We start from the raw sequence: 13,850 nt of genomic DNA, 5'->3' as shown, positions 1-13,850 counted from the left end.
AAGCAAGGGATCAAGACTTAAAACACAAAATAAAACAAGCAAAGACTCATATCATACAAGACGCTCCAAGCAAAGCACACTGTATGTGATGAATAAAAATATAGCTTCAAGTAAAATACCGATGGTCGTTAGAAGAAAGAGGGGATGCCACTCGGGGGCATCCCCAAGCTTACTTGGTTGCTCATTTTTGGATAATAGCTTGGGATGTCAGGGCATCCCCAAGCTTAGGCTCTTCTACTCCTTATTCCTTCATCCATCGTAAAATAACCCAAAACTTGAAAACTTCAATCACCCAAAACTCAGCCAAACCTTCATGAGATCTGTTGGTATATAAGCAAATAAATCACTACTATAAGTTCTGTATCAAACCAATTCATATTTTGTTGTTGCATTATACCTACTGTATTCTAACTTTTCTATGGCAAAAACTCATCAAATAAAACCATAGAGCCATCAAAATAAGCACACAACGCAAAGAAAACAGAATCTGTCAAAACATACCAGTCTGTAGCAATCTGACTATTTCGAATACTTATGTAACTCCAAAAATTCTGAAAAATTAGGAAGACCTTAGCAATTTGTGTATTGATCTACTGCAAGTGGAATGGGTATTTTATCGCTCTTTCGTAAAAATGAGAATTATTTTCGTGAGCGCAAAAGTTTTGTTTTTTAGCAAGATCAAACAACTATCACCCAAGAAGAACCTAAAGGCTTTACTTGGCACAAACACTAATTAAAACATAAAAAACACAATCATAACAGTAGTATAATTGTGCTAACACTCAAGAACGGGAAGTAAAAAGGAAAAATTTCATTCATTGGGTTGCCTCCCAACAAGCACTATAGTTTTACGCCCTTAGCTAGGCATAAAGCAAGGATCTAAGTGTTGTCATCTTATGTTCGAGATCCATAAGATGCCCTCATGATTGATTCATATGGGGGCATAATTCTTGTTGTAGGAAAGTTTTCCATACCCTTCCTCAAAGGAAATTGGAACTTAATATTGCCTTCTTTCATATCAATCACGACACCGATAGTGCGTAAAAACGGTCTACCAAGCAAAATTGGACAAGACGGATTGCAATCAATATCAAGAACAATAAAATCTATGGGCACATAATTTTTATTTGCAAGAATAAGAACATCGTTAATTCTTCCCATAGGCTTTTTAATAATGGAATCCGCCAAGTGCAAATTCAAAGAACACGATTCAATATCGGTAAGACCAAGCACATCACATAAAGATTTCGGAATAGTAGAAACACTAGCACCCAAGTCACACAAAGCAAAACACTCATAATTTTTAATCTTGACTTTGATAGTAGGTTCCCATTCATCATGCAATTTTCTAGGAATTGAAACTTCTAATTCCAACTTTTCTTCTAAAGCTTTCATCATTGCATCAACAATATGTTTAGTAAAAGATTTATTTTGTTCATAAGCATTGAGTGAATTTATCATGGATTCCAACAAAGAAATACAATCAATCAAAGAGCAACTATCATAATTAAATTCTTTTTAATCCAAAAGAGTGGGCAGCTCAAGTTTTGACCTCTTCAAACCCACTTTTATCAATTTTCTCAACAAGATTTTCACCCTCCGAATCATCGGGACGCCTTCTAGCTAAAGTTGACTCTTCTCCAGTCCCTTTTTCATCAATATTAACTTTAGTAAACAAGGAATCAATAGAAGAAACACCAATCATTTTAAGATCTTCATCACTTTTACGGAAGAAATCACTAGAAATGCTTTTTCTAAAAATTCTCCTTTAGCTCTAAGCATAGCGGTTCTTTTCTTACTTTCATCCATAGAAACATAAATAGCTTTAATTGATTCATCAACCTTAGGCACACAAATTTTCATCTTGAGATTCTTCGCATCATGAGCAATTCTATCAACACTTCTAGAAAAGAACCATAATTCTTACTCAACTTTTCTTCTATGGAAGTGTTGAAAACTTTTTGCGTAATTCTTTAATATTATTCTCAAGATCAGAGGTGTTCCTATTATTATTATAAGATTGATTTACATAGTAATTACCATAATTCTTAGAGGAATTACTAGGAAAAGGCCTAGGATTAAAAAGTACCTCTATAAGCATTGTTGTTGAAATTATTTCGAGAGATAAAATTCACATCTATGGCATCACTATTTTGCTCAATCAAAGTAGACAAAGTAATATCATTAAAATATATAGGAGCACTTCTAATAGCAACCAATTTCACAAGAGAATCAACTTTTTCACCCAAAGAAGAAATTTCTTCAACCGAATTAACTTTTTTATTAGTGGGAGCTCTTTCGGTATGCTAGTGCAAATAATTTGCCATAATATTATCAAGAAATTTGGTGGCTTCAGCTAAAGAAATTTCCATAAAAGTACCACCCGCGGCAGAATCTAAAAGATTACGAGAAACAAAATTCAACCCCGCATAAAAAAATTGTATGATCATCCAAAGATTTAACCCATGAGTTGGGCAATTCCTTAGCATCATTTTCATCCTTTCCCAAGATTGTGCAACATGATCATGTTCAAGTTGCTTGAAATTCATGATCTGGGTTCTAAGGGAAATAATTTTCGCGGTTGGAAAATACTTAGTGATAAAAGTATCTTTGCACTTATTCCAAGAATTGATACTATTGCGAGGCAAAGAAGAGAACCAATATTTTGCAGAATCACGCAAAGAAAACATAAATAATTTCATCTTCACCACATCATTGTCCACATCTTTTTTCTTTTGCATATCGCATAATTCCACAAAGGTATTAAGATGGGACGCGACATCCTCATTCGGAGTACCGGAAAGTTGATCTTTCATAACGAGATTCAACAAAGCATTATTAATATCGCAAGACTTTGCACTAGTGGCGGGAGGAGCAAGCGGAGTGCCAATAAAATCATTGTTGTTGGTATTTCAGAAATCACATAACTTGGTGTTCTCTTGAGTCATGATGACCGCACAACAAAATTGCACTAAAAACAGATCCGATAAGAAAATGGAGAACAGAAAAGAGGGGCGAATAAAATGGCAATCTTTTGTGAAGTGGGGGAGAGGAAAATGACAAATAATGTAAATTGCGAGGAGATGAGATTGGTGATTAGGAACCTGGTATGTGTTAAAGATCCTTCTCGTCAACGGTGCCAGAAATTCCTTTTGATGTCGCTTGAAGCTACATCGGTATTTCCCTAAAAAGGAAGGGATGATGCAGCACATCGGCGGTAGGTATTTCCCTCAGATATGAAACCAAGGTTATCGAACCAGTAGGAGAACCAAGAAGCACAATGTAAACAACACCTGCACACAAATAACAACTTCTCGCAACCTGACGTGTTAAAGGGGTTGTCAATCCCTTCCGGGGTACAACGCCTCAAGATGGGCAAACAGACATGAGGTAAATTTGTAGTAGATTGATAGATCGAACACCAAATAAAATAAATAAGAATAAATTGCAGCATGGTATTTTTGGGTTTTTGGTTTATCAGATCTGAAAATAAACGCAAAGGAAAAGTAGATCGCAAAGGCAAATAATATGAGAAAGAGACCCGAGGGCCGTAGGTTTCACTAGTGGTTTCTCTCGAGAAAAATAGCAAACGGTGGGTGAACAAATTACTGTTGGGCAATTGATAGAACTTCAAATACTCATGACGATATCCAGGCAATGATCGTTACATAGACATCACGTCCAAGATTAGTAGACCGACTCCTGCCTGCATCTACTACTATTACACCACACATCGACCGCTATCTAGCATGCATCTAGTGTATTAAGTTCTTGGAGAAACGGAGTAATGCAATAAGAATGATGACATGATGTAAACAAGATCTATCTATGTAGAGATAGACCCCATCGTTTTATCCTTAGTAGTAACGCTACATACGTGTCGGTTCCCCTTCTGTCACTGGGATCAAGCACCGTAAGATCGAACCCACTATAAAGCACATCTTCCCATTGCAATATAAATAGATCAAGTTGGCCAAACAAAACCAAAATGTCGGAGAAGAAATACGAGTCTATAAGAAATCATGCATAAAAGAGATCAAAGAAACTCAAATACTTTCATGGATATAAAAAATAGATCTGATCATAAACTCAAAGTTCATCGGATCCCAACGAACACACCGCAAAAGAGTTACATCATATGGATCTCCAAGAGACCATTGTATTGAGAATCAAGAGAGAGAGAGAGGAAGCCATCTAGCTACTAACTATGGACCCGAAGGTCTACAAAGAACTAGTCACGCATCATTAGAGACGCACCAATGGAGGTGGTGAACCCCATCCTAGATGGTGTGTAGATTGGATCTGGTGGTTCTGGACTCTGCGGTGACTGGATCAATATTTCATCGACTCCGCTAGGGTATTGGGAATATTGGAGTATTTATAGAGCAAAGAGGCGGTTCGCAGGCACCCAAGGTGGGCACAACTCGCCAGGGCGCGCCTGGGCCTCCTGGCGTGCCCTGGTGGTTTGTGCTCTCCTCGGAGCACCCCCAGGAACAGCCAGGGCCCATTATGTTCCTTCTGGTCCAAAAAAATATCCGTAAAGTTTCGTGGCATTTGGACTCCGTTTGATATTGATTTTCTGTGATGTAAAAAACATGGAAAAAACAGCAACTCGCACTTGGCACTAGGTCAATAGGTTAGTACCAAAAATGATATAAAATGACTATAAAATGATTATAAAACATCCAAGATTGATAATATAATAGCATGGAACAATCAAAAATTATAGATACGTTGGAGACAATCACACACCACGTCCAACACTTGCCAAAACTTCGTCCCTCGTTTTCTCTGTTTTTCACACACTCGACATTGTGTGGGCATTTTGAAAACAACACATCTTTTTGACTGTGCATCATATGAAGATGTGCTATGCATGAATGTTGATCAGCATGATGTTAACTGGCTGGTAGTTCCATTTTCGACCATGAATAAAACTTCCAACATGATGTTGTCCCTGTTTGAAAAGGCCTTGTTAATATAAATGCTCTGCCTCTGAAAGTTGCAGTTTCTTATCTGAAACTGAACTTGCAGTTTCTTATCTGAAACTAAAACTTGCAGTTTCTTCTCTGAGAATCACATTGTCTGCACTTTTATACTCTTGTGAAACTATATTTTTTAAGTGCTAAAAATAGATCTCTAGAATTCATAAAATACTTCATATGCTCAATACTGCAAATCTGAAATTCAAAAGGCATTCATATCTGAAAGTACTCTCAAAATACACAACACAAAACACAATTCACAACCTACAAATACTGACAACCCTAAGCTCCTCTTGACAATTCACAACCTGCCTGACTATTGGGCTGGGGGGTAGTCCCCTCCTATTCCTTGGTGGTAGACAGCCGCCCCGTGAGACGATGTGAACGGTGAGGGAGAGAATGGCGGGGAAGCATCTTCAGGCCAACTGCTTTTCTCCTCTTGCAGTTGGGTTCGGTCGACGAAGACTCCACTTGCTCTCTCTAACACGCACCCTCACAAACGCACCCTGTAGATGCTCGACCCTTAAATCTCTGGTGGATGCTCCATCTGGGATCGATACTACCACCACCACTGCCTCACGATCGGATTCGGTGAATCTATTTGCTCCATGGCCCAAAGGAGTAGCTCTATGTACTCCAGCGCGACTCCCTTCGGTAGTATCGCCGCCTTTTCGCTCTGTTGTAGATATTTGGCCGTGGATGTCGCCGTCACCGCTAGTTGGTCCTTGTTGTCAAACCGAGACTAAATCTCCAACATCTAGCTAGCTTCACATGGTCGCCGTCTGTGATCCTTATGTATCGATTGTACTCCTCCATCGATCTACTTCTCCACAACACCTTCACTCACCGGCTGTGGTTTTTGAATGGAAGAGGAGAGGAGTGGCGTTGGTTTTGGATTAGAACGGAAGAGGAGCGGCGCTGGTTTTGGATTAGAATGGGAGAGGAGCGGCGCTGGATTTAGATTGGAACATGAGAGGAGCGGTGCTGGTCTTGGAAGTATTTTTTTGTTTTGCGTATTTTGGGTCAAAGTTTGACCACGTACAGTATTTGACAAGCAAAATGTGAATGCATGTCACCAAATTTTTTATCATTTGGTTCATATTTGAATGTACTTTCAAATTATATTATTTTTGCAACGTATAACATATATTTTATTTGTGAAAATCATGGTCAATTATGACCCAGAATAAAAGGGAGACTAGTTAATGTAGGGTCGCTTTCTTAATTGAAGGGTAAATTGATTTTGATTTTGATCCAGTGATAGCGCACTGGCCCCGTCGTCCAATCCTAATTCGCTGCTGCATGCTCCTCTCCCTCTTCTCCATTGCAAAACCACCTCCTCTCCTCTCCATCATCTCCATTCCAAAACCACCTTCTCCCCTCTCCCTCTTCTCCATTGCAAAACCACCCCTCTCCTCTCCATCTTCTCCATTGCAAAACCACCGTCTCGCCTATCCCTCTTTTCTAATTCAAGACCACCGTCTCTCCTCCCATCTTCCAAAGCTAGCACCGTACCTCTCAGAAGGACATCTATGGAGAGGATGCAGCAGCGAATCGGGCAGATCGCTGGCGGCGACCAAGCAAAGTTAGCCAGGTTGAAGGAGATACTTACTTAGTTTGATAATGAGTGGGAGATTTCGAGGACTATAAGGGCCATGTGGGAATGTATGCAAAAGAGCGAGACAGCGGCGATGAGGGCGGCGATGTACTCATCGATGGCAGTCATGCCGCAGTCCTTCGAGTTCATAAAGTATCTCCTCGGGCGATGGAGCAGACAGATTCGCCCGAGGCGAAAGTCAGGCGGAGCTGGTGGGTGTACAGGTCGAAGGTCGAGCATCCAGAGGATAACGAATCGATCGAGTACGGTGTGCCGTTCGTGAGGGTGCAGAGCCAGCCGGAGCCACATGAGTATTCATTCACCCATCGCAAGAGGAGGCCGGATGGTGCGACGTCGCTTTCCCGCCGTTCTCCACGGTTCCCTCGATGCTCGCCTCATTTCAATGGCAGCGGTGGGGTTTACGGTAAGCTTCGCACTAACCTAATCTTCCATATGCTCATGCTTACAATCAGTGTGAAAGCTAATGAAAGTCATGCTTACAATCAGTCTCCGAGTACTATGCCAATCACCCTAAAATAGCTCTGGACCTTTGGGTCAAAGTTGTGACACTGTGTACAAATAAAGAAAAATAGATTGGTACTTCTTTCAGAAAAGAGTACTCCCTAGAAAATTGCCAATATAAGCTACTAGTATTTGGTTAGAGGGTTTGCTGCCGAGAAAGATCCGTCCACAGAGAGCGCCACACATCCCACTGGTGGTGGTGGATGCCAATGCGTGCATGGAGCATGGTTGGTGTCGGTAATTTTTTACTTGGCACACCTCGCACTCTGCATATATGTCCGTTCCATCTACACATTTGCGCAGTTCCACCAAAATGCAGCTGAATAACCCTGTTTGCATAGATAATGAAAAAGCGTGATTACATTATAGTGGCACTAGTTGATGAAACATACACTAATAAATAGAAGAAAATATTGTGATAGTATCATAGTATGCCATGCTGCGAGGGCGAGATGGGCCCTGCGACACCTCATACGGTAGGCCTCATACTGGAAATCGACCCAAGTCTCCCTGATACACCTTCTGCCAGTGATGCACATCAGTGTACAACGGTAGTACAAGGAGGGGCCTTGAGACATTCCAATCTCTATTTTTGTGCAGATCAACTAAAATTAAGCACCCCTGAGGGAGTCCTAGATTAGGGGGTGTTCGGGTAGCCGGACTATACCTTCAGCTGGACTCCAAGACTATGAAGATACAAGATTGAAGACTTCGTCCCGTGTCCGGATGGGACTTTCCTTGGCGTGGAAGGCAAGCTTGGTGATGCGGATATTCAAGATCTCCTACCATTGTAACCGACTTTGTGTAACCCTAACCCTCTCCGGTGTCTATATAAACTGGAGGGTTTTAGTCCGTAGGACGACTTCATCATACAACAATCATACCATAGGCTAGCTTTTAGGGTTTAGCCTCCTTGATCTCGTGGTAGATCTACTCTTGTACTACCCATCTCATCAATATGAATCAAGCAGGATGTAGGGTTTTACCTCCATCAAGAGGGCCCGAATCTGGGTAAAACATCGTGTTCCTTGCCTCCTATTACCATCCGGCCTAGACGCATAGTTCGGGACCCCCTACCCAAGATCCGCCGGTTTTGACACCGACATTGGTGCTTTCATTGAGAGTTCCTCTGTGTCGTCGCCTTTAGGCCAGATGGCTCCTTCGATCATCAACAACGATGCATTCCAGGGTGAGACTTTTCTCCCCGGATAGATCTTCGTCTTCGGCGGCTTCACACTGCGGGCCAAGTCACTTGGCCACCTTGAGCAGATCGAAAGCTACGCTCCTGGCCATCAGGTCAGGTTTGGAAGCCTAAACTACACGGCTGACATCCACGGGGACTTGATCTTCGACAGATTCAAGCCACAGCCAAGCGCCGCACTGTCTCGATGGGCATGATATAGCTCTGCCGCCGAACAGCGCCTTGGAGGCCGCACACGCATCGGTTCCGTCCATTGATTCGGAGCCTACTACGCCGATCAAGGATCAGTGGTTGGACGCTGCCTCGAGCCGAACTCCAGCCCCGCACTCCGCATGGCCCGTGACTCCGAGGAGCCGGATCCCTTTCCGAACTCCAAGCCCCCCGCACCCCTGACGATCAAATCCGATTGGGCACCGATAATGGAGTTCACCGCCGCAGACATCTTTCAGCACTCGCCCTTCGGCGACATCCTGGATTCGCTAAAGTCTCTCTCTTTATAAGGAGATCCCTGGCCGGACTACGGTCAGCAAAGATGGGATTCGTATGATGAAGAAATTCAAAACCCACCCACCACCCACTTCGTAGCCACTGTCGACGACTTAACCGACATGCTCGACTTCGACTCCGAAGACATCGACGGTATGGACGACGATGCAGGAGACAACCAAGAACCAACGCCTATAGGGCATTGGACAGACACCTCATCTCACGATGTGTACATGGTGGATACCCCTAAAGAAAGCAACAACGAGGAAAACGGGGATGGAAAGAGGGATCGATCTCTCGAAAAACAATCAAAGCGTCGGCGTAAACGCCGACCCAAGCCCCGCCTCGATAAAGACCCAGCCATAGAGTAGGATGAGCCGGTAGACGACGAGCATGCCTTAGAGCAACCGTCCCAACAGGACAACCCAGATAGAGAAACCGAACATCCCTCCCCCGGCGAAAATGGCATTCCGAACGACCCTACGCCGGACAAGCCCAGGAAGCAGAAGAACCTCCACAAACGACTCGTTGCAACCGCACGCAGCCTGAAAAAGCAGAAGCGGAAGCTAAAAACTGTGAAAGATGCACTCAGGATCAGATGGAGTAAAGTAATCAATACCACAGACAAATATGCGACAGTCGCCGCACTAAAAGCTATCCGAAGAGAAAGCTACTGCCCGAATTCGACGAGGAGGCCTTAGAGCCCTCGCATTCCAAAAGTGAGAAAGCCACACGGTCGGATAGACGACCCCATGGCCAGCATAAAGCGGCAAGCAGCGCCGCACTTAAGCCGGCATGCGACCCACTTAAGGATTCGCATCATGGCCCAGCCAGGTCCATTTACGGGCCAAGAAAGCAAGCTCTCGTAAGCAATGCAATAAAGCCATTATCAGAATCCGGCACACCCAAATACAGGGGTGCCGCACACCCCCTATGTTTCACCGATGAGGTCCTGGATTATGAATTTCCAGCGGGATTCAAACCCGTAAACATAGAGGCATATGATGGAACAACAGACCCTGGAGTCTGGATCGAGGATTATATCCTCCACATACATATGGCTAGAGGAGATGACCTCCACGCCATAAAATACTTACCTCTCAAGCTTAAAGGGCCAGCCCGGCATTGGCTCAAAAGCCTTCCTGAAAACACAATCGGAAGTTGGGAAGAGCTCGAGGACGCTTTCCGAGCAAATTTTCAAGGGACCTATGTCCTCCCTCCGGATGCAGACGATCTTAGTCACATAACTCAACAGCCCGGAGAGTCAGCTCGGCAATTCTGGAATAGATTTCTTACTAAAAAGAATCAGATAGTCGACTATCCGAACGCTGAAGCCTTAGCGGCTTTCAGGCATAATGTCCGAGACGAATGGCTCGCCAGACACCTCGGCCAAGAAAAGCCAAGAACAATGGCCGCACTAACAAGCCTCATGACCCACTTTTGCGCAGGAGAGGACAGCTGGTTGGCAAGATGCAGCACCAGTGACCCAAGTACATCCGAAACTAGGGATGGAAACGGAAAACCGCGACGCAATAAGGACCGTCGCCGGACTAAGGAAAAAAGTCCAAAGAGCACGGCAGTCAATGCCGGATTCAAAAGCTCACGACAGAATCAGAAAAAGCCGCCCCTCCAAGATAACAGGGACGACCTATCCAACCTAAACAAAATCTTGGATAGGATATGTCAAATACACAGCACTCCCGGAAAGCCTGCTAACCATACCCACAGAGATTGTTGGGTTTTCAAACAATCCGGCAGACTCAACGCCGAACACAAGGGGCTCGACACACCAAGCGAAGACGAGGACGAACCCCAAAAGCAGAGTACCAGGAAACAAAAGAATTTCCCACAAGAAGTAAAAACAGTAAACTTACTCCACATAACAAAACGTGCGGCGCCTATAAACGTACGCGCCCCACGGCCTATCCCAAAGGAATCCCGCCACTGGTTGTCAAAACCAATCATCTTCGATCATCTGGACTATTCTAGAAGTGTCAGGAACCCAGGCTGGACTGCCCTGGTACTCGATCCAATAATTGGCGGACTCCAGTTTTCAAATGTCCTTATGGACGGTGGCAGCGGACTCAACCTGATATATCAGGACTCAATCCGCCACATGGGGATCGACCCAAAAAGAATTCGCCACAGCAAAACCTCCTTTCAAGGAGTAACGCCAGGTCCGGACACCCATTGCATGGGTTTTCTCCGGCTCGAGGTTATTTTCGGCTCTGCCGATAACTCCCATCGCGAAAAGCTGACTTTCCACATCGTCCCATTCTCAAGTCGCTATCAAGCACTACTGGGACGCGAAGCCTTCGTCCGCTTTAACGCAATACCGCATTATGCATCTCTTACTCTTAAGATGCCCGGTCCACGCGGCATCATCTCCTTAAAGGGGAAGCAGTGAGAACACCTCCCCCAAGCGGAGGATTGTGCGGCCGCTTTAACAGCCCCACAATACAATGGCTTCACGAGCCAGAACATCGGAACAGGTCATTAAGACTACGGACACGGATAGACAAGTCCGGCACAAAAGTATCGTTGATAAAGGCTTAGTGGCCATATACCCCTGCACTAGGGGCTTCACATGTATAAAATAAGAGACAATAAAGCTCAATTTTTCATATTTTACTTTACACTTTGTTTATTTCATATAACTTTTGTTCGGCACACCCCTTTTTCAACTTAGTTGCTCTCTTTTTACAGATGAACGTCGTGCTGTGCCCGTCCAGGATACGGCACAACGGAGATACAGGCGCAGACATGCAGTAGGGACCCGTTCCAAGGATTCATTTCAGATTAAGACCCTGCGTAAACCTTTTTTACTGTCTCTTGTTGATACACATCCCCTGGTTCTATGACCAAGGAGGAGGTTGGCGTCTTGGCATGTGGCCACGTCAGAATTCTTGCGTACCTGGACACTAGGGGCTTATACCTTAGAGCGTTACCTCGCCCGCTCTCATAAAGACCGAATACCTTAGGGAGTGTTCGGCATCGCGAGTTTGGCCTTATATGCATCAGCTCCGAGTCATGATTTTGGTCAAATGTTGGGTTGCCCAGCTCCTGTGTTCGGCCGCCTTACGTTTCGCTCTATTGGCTAAGGCGACACCAGGAGAACTACTGCGATTGTGCCCTGGTTCGGCCAGGCGAGCACCTCAGTAGAGAAAGCCGAAAACCGACTGTCATGATATGGCGTGAGACTGGTCAACCACTCGATGACTCTCCGGAATCTGTAGGATTCCTTCGCATTAACGAAGGGTCGTTTCCCGGCCAGGCACATACGCGCCCCGAATTCGGGTGAGCGCACTCGCCACCAGGGGCTACCTAAATAGTCCCATTGTCAAGCTCCTATGGCTAAGTGAAAGTGTTAAAGCATTATAGTCTGGTTGCCTAGCTCGCTGCGCTATCACCTCCTTTGTAGGACCAAGATGTTGGATTAAGTGTGAAAATGCGCCTTCTGCGAGCACCCCCGCACTATGTGCGTGGGGGCTGAAGCCAACGACCGCAATCTTTCAGATTTTGTATATATATCTTAAAACGGCCACACAGGAGGTGTTCCAAATACTTGAAGGCACAAGTATAAAAGGCTACTACAATTCATCAAAATATTGCTTTATAATTACATATGCTATCAGAACACAGCATCCTTCGAGCACTGCGTCTCTATTACATGAGTGCCTTCAAGGACTTCCTGAAAATAGTGCTCGGAGGGTACTCGGCTTTTGTCCGAATCGTGGGATGCAACAACGGTGGTCTCCATCTCTGCCCAGTATGTCTTGACACGGGCAAGAGCCATCCGTGCGCTCTCTATGCATGCTGACCTCTTCATCGCATTGATACGTGGCACCGTGTCAAGGAATTGCTGCACCAAGCTGAAATAACTCTTCGGCTCCGATCTCCCCGGCCACAGATGACCCATGACGTACTTCATGGCGAGTCCGGACAATCTATTCAGTTCGGCCCATTGAGCCAGACGATCGTCCACTGCCAGTGGACGCTCTGGATTCTGGAACTACGACCAGAAAAGCCTTTCCACTTCGCGATCTTCTTGATCTCGAAAGTATTCGGTCGCATCAGCAGCACTCGCTGCCAAATCCAGATAGGTGTCCTCCGCACTCCACATCCGGTCCAACGGAGCAAACTTCGGATCGCAAAACTTCCTCCGCAGCATAAAGGGCTTTCCAACCGCAATTTGTCCGGCCTGACGCAGCTCCTCCTTCGTAGCTCTCATCGCAGAGCGAGCGTCCTTGGCATCAGCAACAGCCTTCTCTAAGTCCGTCTGTCTCGCCCGGTCTTCTTTCTCAAGAAACTTGCAACGGTCAGCAGCACTTTTTAACTTCACGGCCATCACGGCCATCTTCTTCTTGCTTCGGTAGTGAGCAGCCTGTTCGGCTCTCAGCTCTTCAAGGGCCTTCTCGGCAGCCGCATCACTTTTTCTGGCTTGTTCCTTAGCTTGGGCAAGTTCTGCCCGAAGACTCTACACGGCGGCCGCACCATCTGCGTCAAGCACACACATTTTAAGACACTGGCATAAAGCTCCTCTTACCAGATGCCGCCCGAGGAATTGCATACCTTGAGCCTCATCAAGACGCTCGTTGACGAGCGCGATGTCGGCATCTGCCACGTCAAGTTGCCGCTTTAGTTCGGCAAAATCATCAGTTCGGCTCGATTCCGGACACTTCGCCACCTGTATACAAAGGCAACATTTTAGACCTGGGATTATGATCCTCTGCGCGCCGTCAATTTTGACAACGCACAGAGTCTCAGGGCCTACTATCTACACAGGGCGCATCTTGTTTATGCGCAACTAACAAAGAAGTACATTATCAAACGTACCTCAAAACCCGTCAGCAAACTTCTGACGGCCTCATGCAATCCGCTTTCCGCGGACGAAATCCTTCCAATCACCGTACCCATCAATGCATGGTGCTCCTCTGAGATAGAAGCTCGCCCCAGCAGAATCATCAGCTCCTCCGACCGCACATCGGACGGTGTCGGACTCATCCTACGACCTCCATCGAAGGCCGGATGCGGAGAACCTTGGGGGGACATATGGCTA

This window comes from Triticum urartu, chromosome 3A, assembly GCF_056163025.1.
Source record: "Triticum urartu cultivar PI428250 chromosome 3A, HENAU_Tu73, whole genome shotgun sequence".
NCBI classification, from domain to species: domain Eukaryota; kingdom Viridiplantae; phylum Streptophyta; class Magnoliopsida; order Poales; family Poaceae; genus Triticum; species Triticum urartu.
Note: the sequence above shows the minus strand (reverse complement) of the source record.